Genomic DNA, 14,969 nt, shown 5'->3' on the forward strand with positions numbered 1-14,969 from the left:
GACTCATACCCATCAACTGCTCCGTTCCAATTCATCCCCTGCCATAGCATTTGTCATCTGCTTTTTAAATGTCCCAATTTCTTTCTTCTCTTCCCATTCACCCCTCCATCCTTTTGTCATAGTTTACTTTAGTTTGAGCAAGCTGTGTTCAAACTGGAAATTACAGTAGCTTGTACTCAGTTAATTCAGCAGACAAGGAGGCACAGTCGTTGTCCTTCCCAGTATTTATTTTATTTAGTTTATTTCAAATATTTCTACCCCGTCCTTCTCACCCTGAGGGGGACTCGGAGCGGCCTTACAAAGGCACAATTCGATGCCGGCATCAATACAACAATACAACAATAAAATAAACAATATAGCAGCAATCAAACAATTAAAAACAATTAAAAACAATTAAACAGTTCTACAACACATCAATAAACCAGTTTAACACTCAGCGTTCGCCGTCTCATAGTCCATAGTTTTGATTCCACATTGTCAGTCCTGTCAATTCTAGTCGTCCATTTTCCTTAACTGCCAGGTTGCCCGAAGGCCTGGTCCCATAACCACGTTTTTAATTTCCTCCTAAAGGAGAGGAGGGATGCTGATGATCTAATTTCCCCAGGGAGTGAGTTCCACAGGTAAGGGGTCACCACCGAGAAGGCCCTGCTCCTCGTCCCCACCAGCCTCACTTGTGATAGAGGTGGGATCGAAAGCAGGGCCTCCCCAGATGATCTCAAATTCTGAGGTGGGATGTAGAGGGAGATACGTTCGGACAGATACGCCGGACCAGAGCCGTATAGGGTTTTGTAGGTCAAAACCAGCACTTTGAATTGTGCTCGGAACTGGATCGGCAGCCAGTGGTGCTGACATAGCAGAGGGGTGGTATGCTCTCTGTATGATGCTCCGTTGAGTAATCTGGCTGCCGCCCGTTGGACTAATTGAAGTTTCCGAACAGTCTTCAAAGGCAACCCTACGTAGACTGCGTTGCAGTAATCTATTGGGATGTAAGGAGAGCGTGGACCACTGTGGCCAGATCTGGCTTCCCAAGGTACGGGCGCAACTGGTGCACAAGTTTTAATTGTGCAAAAGCTCTCCCGGCCACCGCCGAGACCTGGGGCTCCAGGCTCAGCGATGAGTCCAGGATCACTCCTAAGCTGCGAACCTGCATCTTCAGGGGGAGTGTAACCCCATCTAACACAGGCTGTAACCCTATGCCCTGTTCGGCCTTACGAATGACCAGTAGGACCTCTGTCTTGTCTGGATTCAATTTCAATTTGTTAGCTCTCATCCAGTCCGACACAGCAGCCAGACACCAGTTCAAGGTTTGGACAGCCTCCTGACTGGTGAGAAGGAGTGACAGATTTGGACATCATCTGCTTAGAGAAAACATCTCATTCCGAAACTCCCCCAGCGGCTTCATGTAGATGTAAAATAACATTGGGGACAGAAATGAACCCTGTGGGACTCCACACAACGGTTGTGGGGTCGAACAGGTGTCAACCAGTAACACCTTCTGGGACCGTCCCTCAAGAAAGGAGTGGAGCCATTACAGAGCAGTACCCCCGAGTCCCATATCCATGAGGCGTCCCAGAAGAATACCATGATTGATGGTATCGAAGGCCACTGAGAAGTCCAGCAGAACTAACAGAGACACACTCCCCCTGTCCAGTAGGTTCAGGCTAAAGCAAATTGTTGCAGGCACTTGCCTTTTCTTAGCTTTAGTCACTTTTACTAGCTTGGCCATACGACAATGTTGCTTGGCCAAACATGTCCCAGTTTGTCTCAGTCACAGATGCAAATCGAGAACATGCTGATGAATTTGAGGAGACAGATGCATTACAGTTCCGAATGTTGTCAATGCATTGAACATCTTGTATGGCTCTGCCCAAAGAATCATTGCTGACTTGGAATATCACAAAGTATGATTTGACCCCTTCTTACTTTTACCTGTTTGGATCTCTGAAAGACGACCTATGTGGTTTCAGAGTCAATGACTTTAATGGAATCAAAACAGCTTAAAAATCATGGGTCATGAAGCAAAACCCACAATGGTAAATGATGGCACAAATGTGTACAAACTAATGGTGACTATGTTGAATGGTAGTTTTGCGTAAAGGATAGTTCAGGCTATGATCTGTAGCAACTTCTTCTGTTATATGTTCATTCATAACAGTTTTATGACACAGGAGGCAAAACTTTTTGACCCACCTGTATATTGTTTCAATACATATGTTTATGAAAGCCTGAAAAGCGGGAGAAAAGCCCTCTCCTCTCCTTTCTGCTGAGTTATCTGACTACAAACTACTTTTATATTCTTACCAGAACAGGATCAGTGGGAAAGATGGGACAGTAGACTCATTCTTGATGGTTATGCTAAGGATAATCCACCTGGAAGCACAAAGGGATGGACAAAGCATTGAATATTGTAATTGTTTCAACCAAAGCCCTTTGGGCCAAATTAAATCCACAACCAGTAGCTGAATTGTTGCTAACTTTGGGTAAAGACAAAAAAAGATGCTTCCCACATCCACACACTGCTTTTCTAAAGTATTTATCTACATCTGGTAACTCTGGATGAAACCTGGACTGCTCTAGATATCTCTAGATATCTAGAGAGAACCAACTACTGGTGGAGGACTGATGAGCGTGTGCTCCTCACCAGGAGTTGACTACAACTCCTATTACCCCAGTCCTACATGGCCAATTGTGAGGAATGATGCGGTTTGATTGTCAGCATCTGGAAGATCCCATGGTCTACATCCTGACCGATAATTATTCTAGTCTTCCTCTCTTCCCTCATGGTTTTTGTGGGCAAAAGTATGGACTGAAAGGAGAGAAAGATAGCTATTCAATTCATCTCTATTCTGGACTTAAGGCAAAAGCTGGTTTATTTATGTATTTATTTATTTATTTATTTATAGCTTTTCTATTCCGCCCTTCTCACCTCACAGGGGACTCAGGGTGGATTACAGTGAACACATATATGGCAAACATTCAATGCCAATTTTAACATACAACATATACAGACATACACAGAGGCTATTTAACTTTTTCTGGCCGCCAGGGAAGCTGTCCCTTTAATCGTCCATCTGCGACGCTGAAGAAGCACTTCCGCATTCCCCGCATGCTTCCCCGCTGGAATGCTTTTCTGGAGTCTTCTTTATGGCCTCATAAATCAGTTAATTTAGCCTCCCCACACTTTAAGGTGGTACCTTATTTTCCTACTTGACAGATGCAACTGTCTTTTGGGTTGCAAAGGTCGACAACAGACTACACATAATTAGTTGGAAACCCACTCCAACTCGGGCTGGCTTCGAACTCATGACCTTTTGGTGAGAGGGATCTTAATGCAACTGACACTCAGCCAGCTGCGCCACAATCCCGGTTCATGTTGGTGACTCACCAAGTTGGTCAATTGAGTTTTTCTACTCCCATTCAGCTTTGTTTTGGTACCAAGGCTTCCAGAAACACAAATCACTATTTGAATCACCTGCTTTTCCTGGCTGAAATTTAGAATAGATTCAAGTGATTCAGGGGCTAACAAAATTGCTTTGGTTGGACTCACGTGGGATGCAATCTGTCAATCTTGGAGTACAACAATAAGGTTATGGGAGTCATACAGCCTCATCACACTAGAGCAGGGGTCAGGAACCTTCGGCTCTCCAGGTGTGGTGGACTTCAACTCCCACAATTCCTTGAGGCTCGGCATTCACCCCAAAGGCTTACCTTGGCCTCAAGGAATTGTGGGAGTTGAAGTCCACCACACCTGGAGAGCCGAAGGTTCCCCATGCCTGCACTAGAGCATAGATCCAGTTTAATTCTGGTTTCTGCCTCCTGCAGAATTCTGGGGTTACGGAGGCCCAGGATCTGCCTGGTTGAGCAATTTAAAGGGCATCCCTGAACTACAAGCCCCAGAATTCTGCAGGAGGCAAAAACCGAAATTAAAGTGGATTCATGCTCTAGTGTGGTGAGGTCCATAGTATGTTGCTGATTGATTGGATTGGATTTTGTAGATCACAGCTTGTGCATGCTGGAGTGTGAAATCCAGCTTTCCTTTAACCAAATTAAGCCTGATTCTCACAGCTCATCAAGCTTCAGCAGTGGACAGTGGCCCATGAGGAACTTGGGAAAGCTTCTACTGCTGCTTTCGTCTTCTTTTCACATGAGAAGAAGCAGCTCACATGAAAAGAAGAACTGCTGCTTTTTAGCTTGACGAGACACAAGTTATGTCAGTCAAACCTGAGCTCCTGGCTAACAGAAGATGGGGATTCTGCTCCTCATGGAGACCTCAGTGGAACCTGATTTGCCTTGCCTTTCAGAAGCAGTGATCTAAGCAGTTCCTATCTTCTTAGCAATAGATCTGATTGCTATAAAAAGGTCACAAGGGCAAATGGGGATACAGTAATGTGAAACACATATTCCCAAATGCCCATTTTCCTTAGAATGTTTTTCATCTTCCGAATGAAGCAGAGAGTGTTTGAGGACCAGGACATCTGTAGGGATACCAAGGTGCTTGTTTATAAAGCTATTGTCCTCCCATCCCTGCTATATGCCTACGAGACGTGGACAGTCTACAAACGTCACATGCAACTCCTGGAACGATACCATCAGCCTCCGAAAAATTCTGCAAATCTCCTGGGAAGGCAAGCGGACAAATGTTAGCGTGCTGGAAGAAGCAAAGACCACCAGCACTGAAGCGATGGTCCTTCGCCATCAACTCCGCTGGACCGGCCACGTTGTCTGGATGCCTGACCACTGTCTCCCAAAGCAATTGCTCTATTCCGAACTCAAGAATGGAAAACGGAATGTTGGTGGGCAGGAAAAGAGATTTAAAGATGGGCTCAAAGCCAACCTTAAAAACTCTGGTATAGACACTGAGAACTGGGAAGCCGTGGCCCTTGACCACTCCAGCTGGAGGTCAGCTGTGACCAGGAGTGCTGTAGAATTTGAAGAGGCACGAATGGAAGGTGAAAGAGAGAAACGTGCCAAGAGGAAGGCACATCAAGCCAACCTCGACCGGGACCGCCTTCCACCTGGAAAATGGTGCCCTTACTGTGGGAGATGATGCAGATCAAGAATAGGGCTCCACAGTCACCTACGGACCCACCGCCAGAACACCAACATTGGAGGACCATCATCCTCAAACTATGAGGGATCATCTAAGTAAGTAAGTAAGTAAGTAAGTTTTTCATCTCTCCTGCATCTGTGGCTGGCGTCTTCAGAGGTTCTGTTGTCAGTGAGGCAAGTGGAGTGAATTCTGTGGAATGTCCAAGGTGGGAGAAAGAACTGAACCTCTGAAGATGCGAGGCACATGTGCAGGCAAAATATTAGGAGAGAATGCTGCTGGAACTTCAGCCTGAAAAACTCACAGCAACCCATCTATGGCTCCTTCCACACAACTGAATAAAATCCCACATTATCTGCTTTGAAGTGGAATATATGGCAGTGTGGACTCAGATAATCCAGTTCAAAGCAGATATTGTGGGATCATCTGCCTTGATATTTTGGGTTATATGACTGTGTGGAAGGGCTCTGTATTGTGGCTTCATTTAGGATAGAAAAAAGGTAGTACTAACCCTGCAGTACCATATTCCACAATTCTTGAAGCTGCTGAGATAGCTCAGAATTTCCTTCTGCTGAGCCCCTCTAGTTTGATTTGAGAAACTTAGAGATGGAGAATTTGTGCAGAGTTACAGTTTCTTCCATTGCTCCACAGATTTGTCATGCTGCCCCAAGGATTTCCCCACTGTTGCCTGGCTTCAGGACCTCAGTGTGATGAGATCCAACACTACACAGCTTTAAAAAATTTTTTTTTTAAGACCAGTGTTTCTCAACTTGGGGGTTGGGACCTCTGGGGAGGTCGTGAGGGGATTGTCAGAGGGGTCGCCAAAGACCATCAGAGAGCACAGTATTTTCTGTTGATCATGGGAGTTCTGTGTGGGAAGTTTGGCTCAATTCTGTTGGTGGGGTTCAGAAAACTACAAATCCCAGGAACTACTACTTCCAAATGGCAAGGTCTATTTTCCCCAAACTCCACCAGTGTTCACATTTGGGCATATTGAGTATTCCTGCCAAGTTTGGTCGAAATCCATCATTGTTTGAATCCATAGTGATTTTTGGATGTAGGTAAACTACAACTCCAAAACTCAAGGTCAATGCCCACCAAACCTTTCCAGTATTTTCTGTTGGTTATGGGAGTTCTGTGTTCCCAGTTTGGTTCAATTCCATTGCTGGTGGAATTCAGAATGCTCTCTGGTTGTAAGGGAACTATCAATTCCAGCAACTACAACTCCCAAATGATGAAAATAATTTCCCCCCAATCCCATCAGTATTCAAATGTGGGAATATTGGGTATTTGTACCAAATTTGGTCCAGTAAATGAAAATACATCCTGCATATCAGATATTTACATAAAAATTCACAACAGCAGCAAAATTATAGCTATGAAGTAGCAACAAAAATAATGTTGTGGTTGGGGGTCACCACAACATGAGGAACAGTATTAAGGGGTCACGGCATTAGAAAGGTTGAGAACCACTGATTAAAACACTGTTTTCCCTTATGCTTCCTTATCTCATTCTGAAGTACTGACAACAGGAGCCAGTCCTTGAAGGCAAGGCTAACACTGAGACCCAGGACCCTAGGAATCAGTCACTGCACCACATAGTTCCAGTGAGACACAAAACATTTCCCAGACATCAGAAGAGCTGCAAGACCAAGAACAAACCACGAGAGTCAAGACAAAGATCCACCCAGAGGAAAAGTGTTCTTGCCATACATCAAGGGAACCACTGACCGCATTGGGAAGCTGGTGAGGAAACACAACATACAAACTATCTACAGACCCACCAAGAAAATCCAACAAATGCTATGTTCAGCAAAGGACAAGAGAGATCCTCTCACTTCTGCAGGAGTCTACCATGTACCATGCAGCTGTGGACAGGGACCACCAAACGGATTGCCCAAACTCGAATCAAGGAACATGAAAGGCACTGCAGACTACTTCAACCAGAGAAGTCAGCCATAGCAGAGCACCTGATGAACCAGCCTGGACACAGCATATTATTTGAGAACACAGAAATGCTGGACCACACCAACAACCACCATGTCAGACTACACAGAGAAGCCATTGAAATCCACAAGCATGTGAACAATTTCAATAGAAAGGGGAAAAAAACCATGAAAATGAACAAAATCTGGCTACCAGTATTTAAAAAAACCTCTAAAATTACAACAGCAAAACAACAGAGAGTAAGCAATCAGGGACATCTAATCACCTCTCAACAAAAGATTGCCCCAGGCACTGCCAGGCCATCAAATGCTAATCAAGGTGGTCAGTTGAAACATTCACACCTGACTCCAGCAGACAAAAATCCTTTGCCCCACCCTGGTCATTCCACAGAAATATAAACCCCTTTTCCTAGTTCTAACAGACCTCACTACCTCTGAGGATGCTTGCCATAGATGCAGGCGAAACGTCAGGAGCACCTCCCAACAGATGACCATCCAGCCTCTGTTTAAAAGCTTCCAAAGGAGGAACCTTTACCACAGGATAATATATGCATCCTACTCAAAGCCGTTTGCATTAAAAAAAATTAATATATACATAGTAAAACAGACTGTATATACAACAACGTACCTTTAGATGTGCAGATTAAACCTGAAGCTTGTTTTCCTAATGACTTCCTTCTTCATTTACAAGGACTATTTACCCCGCAGAGAGCAAAACAAAGAAATCCCCACACTGCTATGGTTTCTTTGAAAGGCTGCAAATCTGTAAGACAATCTCTAACTCATGAACCTTCTTATGCACTTATTCTAATGCGGTGACTCAAGCTATCTGGGGTTTAAACTAAGCTGTGGATTGCTGGGGTAGCGTACAGATAGGGTTCCTCCAAGGAATCACTGTTCTGATATAATGGCATTGTAGCTGTTGGCCCATTACTCAGAGGTGCACATTTGGCATCTCAAATGGTTTTTCAAGGTCCGCTTCCAATCTGTAATGCAAATACTGTGAGCCTTGAAGGGATGATTTGTATGGACAAGGCCTCTTGATGTATGAAAATATGTTTCGATCAGTGTCACATGTATAGTGTTTAAACGCAGGGAAAATTTAAAGTTAAGAAGGGAAATTAGAAATCGAGAAAAACAAGGATCACTTTTTGTTGAATTCCTTAATATAAATCCTAAGAGATCATCTGGAGTTTCGGGGTGCGGTGTCATCTGTATGCAGATGATGTCCAACTCTGTTACTCCTTTCCACCTACTACTAAGGAGGCTGTCCAAGTCCTGAACCGGTGCTTGGCCGCTGTAACGAACTGGATGAGGGCTAACAGATTGAAACTAAATCCAGACAAGACAGAGGTCCTCCTGGTCAGCCGAAATGCCAAACAGGGCATAGGGTTACAGCCTGTGCTTGACGGGGTTACACTCCCCCTGAAGGTGCAAGTTCGCAGCTTAGGAGTGACCCTGGACTCATAGCTGAGCCTGGAACCCCAGGTCTCGGCGGTGGTCAGGGGAGCTTTTGCACAATTAAAACTTGTGCGCCAGCTGTGCCCGTACCTTGGAAAGTCTGATCTGGCCACAGTGGTCCACGCTCCGGTTACATCCTGTATAGACTATTGCAATGCTCTCTACGTGGGGTTGCCTTTGAAGACTGCCCGGAAGCTAAAACTAGTCCAACGAGTGGCAGCCAGACTACTAACAGGAGCGGGGTACAGACAGCATACCACTCCTTTGTTGCATCAGCTCCATTGGCTGCCAATCAGTTTCTGAGCACAATTCAAAGTGCTGGTGTTGACCTATAAAGCCCTAAACGACTCCAACCCAGTTTACCTATCCGAATGGATTCTCCCCTATGAACCATCAAGGTTATTAAGATCTTCTGGAGGGGCCCTGCTCTTGGTCCCACCTCCTTCGCAATCGCGATTGGTGGGAACGAGGGACAGGGCCTTCTCGGTGGTGGCCCCTCGGCTCTGGAACTCCCTCCCAATGGAGATTAGATCCGCCCCTTCCCTCCTGACTTTTAGAAAGCTGGTAAAAACATGGCTTTGGAATACTGCATTTGCAGAATGATGACTGAGTCAATAACTGCTGACCACACGGGCGGATGGCGCTGAATTTATGATTTATTTTGATGAACTTGTATAATTGTATCTTAATGTATTTTTGTACTATTGTATTATGATGTTTACTGTGGTTTATCTTATTGTATTTTAACCCTCTGCTGTTAGCCGGCCTGAGTCCCTCTTCGGAAGTCGAGAAGACCAGGTTACAAAAGCTCAAAATAAATAAATAAATAAATAAATAAATAACACATATCAAGGAAAAATGCTTGGAGATCCCATGTCAGTAAAACTATGACTCTATCTGGGTTTCAGTCCAGACTTTTTCTCACATAAAAAAAGGGTTCAAATTACTAATTTCTTCCTTTAAGAAGAAAATTTGAAAACAAATCCATCCCTAACTCGTTCACTCCTTGCTATCATTCTTTAGGATCCCCAGTAGTGCAGTGGGTTAAACTGCTGAGCTGCTGAACTTACTGACCGAAAGGTTGGCTATTCGAATCCGGTGAGCAGGGTGAGTTCCCACGGCTAACCCCAGCTTCTGCAAACCTAGTAGTTCAAAAACATGCAAATGTGAGTAGATCAATAGATACTAGGGCTGGGCGGTTTCGTTAGTTAATTTTGTAATTCGTTAATTATTCGTTATTTTTTTCATTTACAAAATGATATTGAAATATATTTTCAAACCCGGAAGTGTTTTTCAATACCGAAACGGCATCCTCCATCTTTTTTACGAGCTTCCGCCCATTTCGGAAATGACGTTTAAGGATGGAGGATGCTGGGTGTGCCGGGAGCCAATCCGGCGCTCCCAAGCACCGTGTCTCATTCTGATTGGGCGGGCTGCCCTTTAAAAGCGGCTCCACGTGGCCGCATTGCTCAGTCTGGGCTGAGGCGAGGAGCCGGGAGGTGCGGGAGGCTTTAAAGCGTTGCTGGCTGGCTGCTGTTGGGAGTCGGGACTAGGGAGAGCAAGGAGGGTGGGAGCAGGAGGCATTGCTTGCTTGCTGCTCTTGTGTGTGTGTGTTTGTCTTCGTTGTTGTGGCTGTTTTGGTGTGGGAGGCTTGCTTGCTTGCTTGCTTGCATTCATTCATTGCTGTGTGTTGGGACTCGGGAGAGCGAGGGCGGTTTAAGGAGCTGGGAGCAGCGGGGAGGCATTGCTTGCTGCTCTGCCTGTGTGTGTGTTTGTTTGTCCCTGTTTCACCCAGTTGTTATGGCTGTTTTGGTGTGGGAGGCCTGCTTGCTTGCTTTCTTGCTTGCATTCATTCATTGCTGTGTGTTGGGACTCGGGAGAGCGAGGGCGGTTTAAGGAGCTGGGAGCAGCGGGGAGGCATTGCTTGCTGCTCTGCCTGTGTGTGTGTTTGTTTGTCCCTGTTTCACCCAGTTGTTGTGGCTGTTTTTGCCCCACTACAGGGCAAGCATTTTGTTAATTTTCTATTTTTAAACTTTTTCTGCTAAATATTTCTTTTCTTAAAAAATATTCAAAAAATATTCAAAAAAAAGAAAAAAAAACCCTTTGGCGCGGGGGTCCGCCATCTTAACGAATCGATTCGTTAATAATAACGAAATTTCGTAAATATCGAACTTTTTAAAAGGAAAATTTCGGAAATCTTTTAAATATCGAAACGCAAAAAACCCCAAAAAATGAATCGATTTTAGAAACAAATTTTTCCGTTGTTACCCAGGCCTAATAGATACCACTTCTGCGGGAAGGTAACGGTGCTCCATCCATGCCAGTCACATGACCTAGGAGGCATCTATGGACCACACCGGCTCTTTGTCTGAGAAATGGAGATGGGTATCACCCCTCAGAGTCAGACACAACTAGACTTAATGTCAAGGGGAAACCTTTACCTTTAACCCGTTCTCTCTTTGCTATCATTCTTTAGGCAGGTAAAGATCTGTTTGGCCCCTTCCACACAGCTGTATCAAATCCACAGTGAACTGGATTATATGAACTGGATTATATGGCAGTGTGAACTCAGATAATCCAGTTCTCCCCATCACATCACTACTACAACCATCCTCCCACTGGCTCCACAATGAAGCCTTGCTCTTCCCCAGAAAGTTTCTCACAAGTTTCTCACTTGTGTGAGATATCTATGGCCCTAACCCCCATGAATGCGGAGGGCTAACTGTATATCTTGGATGGATCTAAAACTAACTTGGCACACTGAACTCTCATGACTAAAAAAACATACTGGAAGTCTTTGGAGGGATTTATAAGAGTTGTAGTTCACCTACATCCAGAGCACACAATGAACCCAAACAATGAGGGATCTGGACCAAACTCAGCATGCATACCCGATACGGTGGGTTTTGAGAGGTATTGGTTTGGACATTTTGGAGTTGTAGGTACTGGGATTTATAGTTCACCTGAACTCCAAACTTGGCACACAGAGACCTCCATGACCAACAAAAACGACTGGAGTTGTTTGGGGGGACATTCACCTTGATTTGGGGGAGTCATAGTTCACCCACATCCAGAGAGTACTGTGAACCCAAACACCAATGGATCTGGACCAAACTTGGCACATATACAAAATATGTTGACATTTGATTACTAGAGGGGTTTGAGGGGGACCGACTTCCCTTTTGGGGAGTTGTAGTTCACCCACAACCAAAAATGATGGACCTGGACCAAACTAGTCACACAGAACCGCCATGACTAATTCAACCTACTGAAGGGGTTTGAGGGGACTGACTCAACATAGTGGGACTTGTAGTTTACCCTACAGCCAGAGAGCACATTGAACCCCGCCGATGATGCATCTAGAGCAAATTTTCCCAACATAACTAACTTTAAGTACTGATGGAGTTTCTTGGTGTGAGTTATAGTTAACCCACAACTTTCTGCATTTTTGTACAATTAAACCCATTAAAAACTGACTTTTCAAATAACCTGGGCAATGCCAGGTACCCAAGCTAGATTTATATAAGGGATACCATTTTACTATTTTATTGTATGGGACTTGAGCAACCATGGATTTTGGTATCCACAGGGTGTCCTGGAATCAAAGTGCAGCAGACACAAAGAGTCCACTGCACTCAATAAACTCAGTTGGAAGAGGGCAATATGTGAGAAATCAAACTCCCCCCTCCCCAATATGAATTATATAAAATATATTAATTGTGAGACATAGCTTCATTGGGAAATATAGCCAGCCACATAGTCATTTCTAATCACCATAAAAAGCAACCTTTCTACAAAATTCCTTGGAAATTCTCTGGAATGTGAACTCACCTCATCCTTGTCTCACCCAGAGAAAATCACCATAATCCAATTTCCTTTATCTATTTGGCATAATATGAGCTAGCCTAGCCTTGAGAACATTGCCTTATCTGTAGCACCTATCTGGACCACCTCTGTGACTCATCCATTGTATGTAATTGTGGCTTAAAAACCTTTTGTCCATTGTCCAGCACCTGCTTTGTCAAACAGGCATTGGATCATCAGGCCCCATCAATCACACATCAAACCACATTCTACCCAAACACACTTAGTTTCTGAGAAGGACTCACAACAGGCACAAAACTTCAGATCTGTTGTGCAGAGAGTGTTTCAGTCATGTCCAATGCAGAAGACACAATAACATTGCACCCAGGCAAGAGGAAAAACAACAGAAAAACTTTACTCTTATCAGCAGAGTTAAAACATAAACTTGCAATGTTGCAAACAAAAAACAAACAGTGCAACAAACTTACATAGTCCTTGTAAGCAACACAGAATAAGGCTAATTCATCTTCATCCAAATGAGAGAGCAGTAAAAATGGTTGAGCAAAATGCCTGAGCAAAGGCTCCTCAGAGTAAAGCTAAACTGTATTCTAAAACCCATACAGTTATACCCCACCAGGTGTGGTCCAAACTTACTAGCTGATCTACATTAGCAGCTGCACATAATCATCAACAGTATAAGGTTTTCTTTAGTACACACACCTACTTGATCCTGTTACGACTTATTGTACCAAGACCCACAAATGACAGTTTATTAAATTTCTAGCCTATCCTCTGATTGGCTCAAAGGCAGAAGCCATAGTCCTTGTAAGCAACACAGAATAAGGATAATTCATCTTCATCTAAATGAGAGAGCAGTAAAAATGGTTGAGCAAAATGCCTGAGCAAAGGCTCCTCAGAGCAAAAGCTAAACTGTATTCTCAAACCCATACAGTTATGACCCACCAGGTGTGGTCCAAACTTACTAGCTGATCTACATTAGCAGCTGCACATAATCATCAACAGTATAAGGTTTTCTTTAGCACACACACATACTTGATCCTGTTACGACTTACTGTACCAAGACCCACAAATGATAGTTTATTAAATTTCTAGCCTATCCTCTGATTGGCTCAAAGGCAGAAGCAGAGTGGCACCTCCTCCAATGAGGCTGCGGATCCTAGTCAGCACCAAGATTAATGGGAAACCAGTGTGAAAATTTTCAATTGTTCTGTATCGCTTCTTCTTTCTGTCAAACATACCAAAAATATTGTTGAAGGCTTTCATGGCCGGAATCACTGGGCTGTTGTAGGTTTTTTCGGGCTATATGGCCATGTTCTAGAGGCATTCTCTCCTGACATTTCACCTGCATCTATGGCAAGCATCCTCACTACCTCTGAGGATGCTTGCCATAGATGCAGGCGAAACATCAGGAGAGAATGCCTCTAGAACATGGTCATATAGCCCAAAAACACCTACAACAACCCATACTAAAAATAAATCCATGTGTTCACAGTTGGGGGTATATCGGTCTTTGGGAGTGGAGACTGCCCTGACATCCTCTTTGGCCAAGGAGAATAAATAACTCTGCTTTTGTCTTCAAACTCATCCATGTTTGATTTGGCCTTCTGAATTAGTTCGGCATGCCAAACTTTCGAACCCACGGTTTTGCGATAACTAAAATCACTCAACAAGAAGACATGAGAGGGAAGGAATCTTGCCTTTCCAAATAGATTTAACCCTAACCCTTCTCTGTGGTGGCCCCTCGGCCTCTGGAGTTCACTCCCTAGAGATATTAGGCAAGCCCACACCCTGGCAGTCTTTAAGAAAAGCCTGAAAACTTGGCTGTTCCAGTGTGCCTTCAATGATTGAATGTACAATAATCCCTAACCAAACCCTGCATAAAATGCCCTCAGAAGCACTTTATTTTACCTGTTAGTGCAATTAAATCCTACCTTACCCCCTGAAACATTACATTGCTCTCTCACCCAGTGTTTTAAATTTTAATCTTTCACAATTGGCCCTGCCTACTGTGATAAATTTTCTGTGTTTTAATGTTCTGATTTTATATTGTTTGTTCTGTTTATTTATATTGGTTTTTGTGTTTTATTTTATTTTTGTTTTCTTATTTTCTGTTGTGGTTCTTGTGTTATATTGTTTTACTGTCTTACTGTGCTTGGCCTCATATAAGCCACCCTGAGTCCCCTTGGGGAGATGGTGGCGGGGTATAATAAATTGATTTGGCCCCGAGTCCCCTTGGGGAGATGGTGGCGGTGTCTGGGAGGGCTTTTGCACAATTGAGACTCGTGCGCCAGATGCGACCGTACCTTGCGAAGGCTGATCTGGCTGGGGTGATCCATGCCTTGGCCACCTCTAGATTGGACTACTGCAATGCGCTCTACGTGGGGCTGCCCTTGAAAACGGCTCGGAAATTTCAACTGGTCCAACGGGCAGCAGCCAGGATGTTAACCGGGGCTCCTTACAGAGAGAGGTCAACCCTCCTGTTCAAGGAGCTCCACTGTCTGCCGTTTATTTTCCAAGGCCAATTTAATGTGCAGGTGCTTACCTTCAAAGCCCTAAACGGTTTGGGACCATCCTACCAATGTGACCGCATCTCCGTCTATGAACCCACACGTTCACTTCGCTCATCCGGAGAGGCCCTGCTCGTGATTCTGCCTGCGTCGCAAGTGCGCTTGGTGGGAACTCGAGACAGG

The 14,969-nt window shown here is 44.4% G+C and overlaps 1 protein-coding gene across 3 annotated transcripts in view; it reads right to left on the reverse strand.

Annotated features, from left to right (window-relative positions):
• Nucleotides 1-14,969, reverse strand: part of GPRIN2 (G protein regulated inducer of neurite outgrowth 2) — a 53,020-nt gene that overhangs the window by 12,907 nt on the left and 25,144 nt on the right. Inside the window, exon 2 of one of the 3 annotated variants that reach the window (XM_067465632.1) lies at nucleotides 2,302-2,370. The exons of 1 other annotated variant lie outside the window; for it this stretch is intronic. The gene's annotated coding sequence lies outside the window, so the exon portion shown is untranslated. Of the gene's footprint in view, nucleotides 1-2,301; nucleotides 2,371-7,621; nucleotides 7,737-14,969 lie in introns of those variants that run through there. One more of the 3 variants, XM_060768989.2, reaches the window with a different exon arrangement.

This window comes from Anolis sagrei, chromosome 3, assembly GCF_037176765.1.
Source record: "Anolis sagrei isolate rAnoSag1 chromosome 3, rAnoSag1.mat, whole genome shotgun sequence".
NCBI lineage: Eukaryota > Metazoa > Chordata > Lepidosauria > Squamata > Dactyloidae > Anolis > Anolis sagrei.